Source organism: Lissotriton vulgaris, chromosome 5, assembly GCF_964263255.1.
Source record: "Lissotriton vulgaris chromosome 5, aLisVul1.2, whole genome shotgun sequence".
NCBI lineage: Eukaryota > Metazoa > Chordata > Amphibia > Caudata > Salamandridae > Lissotriton > Lissotriton vulgaris.
The window spans coordinates 1,805,073,387-1,805,079,386 of NC_141693.1; positions in this window are offsets into that span (position 1 = coordinate 1,805,073,387).

Here is a 6,000-nt window from a genome sequence, read left to right on the forward strand (position 1 = left end):
TGGCCCTGCTCCAATCAGGATGGTCCAGCCCAAACCGCCAAGCCAGGTCCTCCTGTAAGTGGAATACAAGCATAACAGGACTATTTTCACCCTAGTTATAGGCTCAACAGCTGGGTGCAGCTTGGTTCCAGTGGCACAGTGTGCATGGGACAAGGTTAGCAGCAGCAGAAAGACAGGCAATACGAGCTTCATCTTGGGCACAGGCTCAGTCCTAGCCAGAACAAAGTGGAAAGCACACAGGCTCCATATTCTCGATGCACATTAACTGAAAGGGTCCGTACAAGTGCAAGACCAGAAGATTATCAGTAAGATTTTGGGCACATCTAGCATTTTTGTCCATAGCCAAGGAGTTGAGCAGATGTGCATTGCTATTTACATACCTTTTTCTTAAGTCATACACACTGATATCTACAGCGAGTACATCTGTAATAGCAGCACATATGTTTGCTAATATTACGATAATAAACCCAAACAGGATTTCATGGGCCCAAGCTTCTCAAATTCAATTTACATAGGGTAGGCTGGTAGTGGAGGTAAGTATTGACACACCTCTTCAAAGAACTGTGACCCAGGGCACGGCCATTGCAATATACCTAGAAATAAAATCTGCTGCCTGCCCTTCTTCTGCATCCTGTGTTGTGTTCTGCCCAAAAAACAATAATCTAGAAAATGTCCCTGATTGGTTGGAGGCTATCCGGTTCTAGGGCAGACATAAGTGTACATTATAGGACACCTTCGTTCCCCAAGAAAAGCAGGGTGACTGCACCTTTGGTTGATTGATTGCCACGAAAATGTACGCCTAATACAAATGTACTTTGTAATCGTTGGTCTCTATCGAGTGCTTAGGAACAACTTTCAATTCTGAGTTGTTAGTCAACTGGTGACCAGATGTCACCATTCCTTAATCTTAGCTGGCCCACTGAGCAAAAATAGAGTTCACATTTATACTAAAGAAGCTTAGCACGACTAGAAAGAAAAAGGACTAGAAAGCTGAAAGCTTGATTGATTTCAAGCCAAAAGCTGCAAAATAAGATGGTCCACCTGCTACTGTAAAGGCCTTTGAGTTATTAAGTGTGCAGAGAAAGGAGAATACCAGACTGGCTCATGATTGATGCCCCAAGAGTTGAGCTCAACCCTCCCTCAGCTTCTCTCAACAATTGAGAGAAGGGATTGATAATGAGTGCTCAAGGTTGAACCCTTGGTATGATGCAGTTTCTGGCAAGCTTTAAAACTTTCCCTTGAATTGCACTCTCCCCTCTGAGAGGTGTGTCCAGGAATGCAGCTCGACCGAGTGGTTCCTGCAAGGCCTCTGATCATACTGGACCCCATCACCAAAGCAACATTATCACCCTTTGTCTTTGCTCACATTTAACCTGCACCTTAAATAATCTGAAAATAGTCTTTTCAATTATTTTGCAATGACACAAACATTTAAATTGTAGCTATTAATGTGATACAGTGTAATACATTGGGTTATTAGTTGAGAGGGGTGAAAGCCCACTCGAATATTAAGCATACTCCTTGTTAGGGTTAACCACAATTGTCACTAAATAAACCTGTGCTTAACCCTCTGGTATCTTGGCATAATGGCAGACCAGCTTCACTGAGAGGCAATGTGTATAAAGGATGTATTCAGCACTTAAATAGTAATAAAGTGCAATCACAACAAAAGAAAAATTCCAAACCAATTTAGAAATATAGAATTTATTTTAATAAATAAAACAACACCAACATGACAAAAATTCAATCAATAGAACTAGAGCCATGAATTTTAAATGTTTCTAGTGAAAATAGCACCACAAAGCACAAAGTGCCTATCGCGGTTTTCTGGTTGCGCTGTATGGGTTAAAGTCACAATTTGAGGTCGACCACAATGGAGCATGGGTTGGATACAGGAACCAGGTATGTCCCACTGAAGAGCCTACCTTCTCAAGTCCAAGTCCACATGAGGATCTGCAGTGGAGGTTTGTGTTGGCCCAGGGCCGTAAGGAGATCGTTGCATCACAGACTGTCACTGTGTAATGCAAAGAATTAGTTGTTGCTGTGTCTTAGCAGTGGCAGTCAATGCCGTCTGTTATCATTGGCATTGGATCTCAGAGCCCACGCGAAGAGCAGGTAATCGCTGGAGATTTAGGTTTACGATCATCATGGATGGTTGTTGTTCAGCGTCTAGAGTAAGCTCCATGGTTGTGAGAAGCTTAACACCTCAGTTTTTTCACTTTCTGGAGGAGTGACCTCTAATGCTAGCCAAGGGTCCGTGGCCTGGACGGACGCCTCTTGGGAGTCATGACTCACTCCAACAAAGACCATCAGAAGGGCTCAGGCAGGTCCAGGCAGGCTCAGGCGGTGCTGGTCAGCTTGGGGTTGTTGCCAGGAAGCCTCTGGAAGCTTGTTGTTTCTCTTTATCTCAAACAAAAAGTCAGACAACTAACCCTTGGAGTCACTTCTTGGGAGCCTGGGTTCAAGGCAGGCAGGTTCAGTCTACCCTCGTCAGACAGAAGGACAGTCCTTCTTCTGAATCTTACCCTGGGCCAGGAGTGTTCTAATGAGAGATTATGTGGATGCCACATTTGACCCCGGTGCCTGCTTGTTCATGGGGATGCCTCCTTTGTCTAACTATCCCCTATCTTGGGTTAGGCTCCAAAATGTCTATGGTAACAAAGAGTAGGCAGGGCTAGGAGTGAACTGTATTTCTAAGTGGTAGGACAGGCATACCTTAGACGTCAGTAAGAGTGTGAGCACACACCTGACACTACCCTTTGAGGCTTAGGAAGGATCAGTACAACCTCCCCAGGGCATCCTGCTCAGGAGAGGAACACCCTGCCCCACATCCAAGGCCCCTTTGTCCCCATGTCTGGACGAAATGCATAAAACACCACACAAGAGCCATTCACAGTCACGGAACCCTGGACACTGGCAGAAAGTCACTTTTGGTTTAGATAGAAAAATGTCAACTTTCAGAAAATGGCCTTTCAAGAATATTAACTTGAAATCTTTATCATCATAGAAGATTTAAAATACAATTCATTTGAGTGGGAGAATCATTTCTCTAGACGTTCCCAAAATGAAGTTACCACTTATTAAGTGTAATAAAGTGACCCAGTATTAGTCTATGGAAGAGATAGTCTTAAAACAGTGTAAAATGACTGTAGGTGTTTTTCCCTGTCAGGACATGTAAAGTTTTCGTAAACGTGTCCAACTTTTTAAATACCATGCACTCTAACCTATGAGCCTTTAGGGACTACCTCATGGGTGACTTCTAAGTAAAGAAAAGGGTGTTTTAGGCTTGCAAAAGGTTTATTTTTCCAAGTCAAAATAGCAGTTTACAACTGCACTACAAGTGGTAGCTCTGAGACATGCTTTACTGTGCTACTTTAGTGGGTGGCACAATGAGTCCTGTAGCCCACTAGTAGAATTTAATTTAAATGCCCTAGGTACATTTAGTACCATTTACTTAGGGCGTAACATTAAATTAATGTACAAGTATGTATGTATGTATGTTACCATGTTTAAAGGAGAGAAGACAAGCATTTTACTGCTGGTTAACAGGGGCAAAATGTACAGAGTCTTAAAGCAAACAAAAACGAGTTCCATAAAAACAGGCGGAGTGAACACAGAAGGTCTGGGGAAATACCAAGCCAAGGATGTCAGGTCTAACATACAGTATGAAAAGTGTCATTTCAAGGTGACTGCCTGGTAAACATAGTACTGGAATGCCATTCTGGAATGTCATTGTGCATCCTGTATCATTGTTTTAGAACTCTGATTAGGCCACTGTGTTGCTCCTAAACGTGGCACCATAGCAGAATGCAGCAGACTTCAAGCATGGGCACAGCTGTAAAGCAGGCCAGTAGCAGTGTTTGAGGAGCTGATAAGATCCCAAAAAATTGTCAAAACCCAAAAATATTTGCTGGACTTGGCCCTCTTTTCAAAGTCAAAGGTTTTATCTTCACCCCTCATGTTTCTGAACCTATTTTTGTTGACTTTTAGGACTCTGCACACTTTACCACTGCTAACCTGTGCTACACTGTTTGGGCTCTCTTCTCAAAACATGGTGAAATTAGCTTACACCCAGTTGGCACATTTAATTTACTTGTATGTCCCAAGTAAACTGGTACTGCATTTATCCTGGGCCTGTAAATTACATACTAACAGTGGGCCTGTAGAACTAATTTTGCCACTCTCTTAAATAGCGCTTTAAACATATCTCAAACCTCCCATTGCAGCCAGTGTGTGCAGCTTTAGCTGCTATTTCAGCCTGGCAAAATAAACCTTTTGCCAGGCCCAAACATTCTTTTTTAATACATACAAGTTACCCCTATGGTAGGCCCTACACAGCTCATAGTACAGGGTGCAGTATATTTAAAAGTTGGACATGGACTTTTAACTTTTACATGTCCCGGTAGTGAGAAACGCATGCATCAAGCATAGAATAACATTTAAGTCACCTCATTACATTGATTAAGCTATATTTTCCAAATAGGAACAGGAGACAAGTTCAGTGTCTTTGGAATTGTGATGAAAAAGCAGCTCTTATGGAAGGGTCGGGTTTTAAATTACAACTTAAAAAAGGGCACTTTTAGAAAGTTGGCATTTTCCTGCCTTAGCTATTTGATATCTGTAGCCTGCTTCTGGGTGACAGGACTAGGTGTAGCTGACAGGTGGGCTTTTTATAGTCCTCCAAGACAGCCGCGCACAACGGAGGGCTTAAGTGTGCCTGTATGGGCCATCACTGGCTGGGTGGGAAGGAGGAGGTGGGCACAGCCCTGCTTACACTTGAATAGGCAGTGTCCTGCCTCCAACAAATTACTATATATCCCCTGAAGTTATTATGGAGCCAGGACAGGGAAGGCAAGATACCTATGCCCTTCAAAGGGAAAACTCTAGAAGCTTCTCCCACTTCAAGGACAGAACTCGGTATATATATTGGACCTTAGATATCAACTCCTCAGTCAAATAAATATGTAAATACACTTCTGGACCTGCGTATACTCTGCAAAAAGGTGGACTGCTGTGCTGCTAAAAAGACTGACATTCTGCTTGACTGCTGCTCTGACAGACTGCTGCCCTGCTGTGCTGACCTGCTGCCTGCAGCCCCCTTGCCTGGGTGAGAAGGACATGACCTGCATTTGCTGAACTTAGGACCCCAAAGTAACTCCAATGGCCTGTTGACTGGTCTGCTGCTTAGAGCCTCAGGGATGGCAGGCTCTAACAACCTTGAACCCAGCATTGGTCCCTGCCAAGTGGTGCCACTCTAGTCCTCGACTCCTAGAAGTGGGGCTGATTGTGAGATGCAAGAGCATCTGTGGACCTAGGACAATGGCCACATTACCTCTTCTATGCAATCCTGAGCAGAACCGACACATCGCCTCTGCTGTAAGAGATCTCCCAGCACAAGGACTCTGCATCGATCTCAGAGCCCGCATTGGAACCGCCACTGTGTGAGCTTCACTGACGCAGGTCCCCACATCGCAAATCTCTTGTCGATGCCAGCCTCAACTACGACTCAGGTGTTTGCATTGCAGCCTCGTGGCTCCTCTGGATCTACACATCGCGTTAACTGCACAACAAATATTCGACTCTGGACTTCGCTTTGCAAGCCTTATTAACTGGATCCTCTATGATGATGCAGGACCTCGCCTTGGAGCCCCGCAACACCTCGGAACCGATGCATCGCCTCGGCAGCACGACACACTTTTTGCACGTGACATCATAATGCTCTGTAACCAGGATTTAAGGTACTCTTGTTAAGTAGGCTGACTCGGTCCCTGTAGCCGGCCCACTCTCCATCATGGTCGGCCTGAACTTGTTACTTTCCCCCAGGTCCAGCACGATCAGATACCCACAGTTAGCGCTTTGTGGTTTTTGATGCTTTTTTCACTGAAGTTTTTAGGCCTGCTTATCAATGGTTCTATTGTTTGGGTTTTTACCATTTTGGTCTTGTTTAATTGATTACATATCACTCTATTTGTCTAATCTAGTGTGCATTCCTTTTGTGGT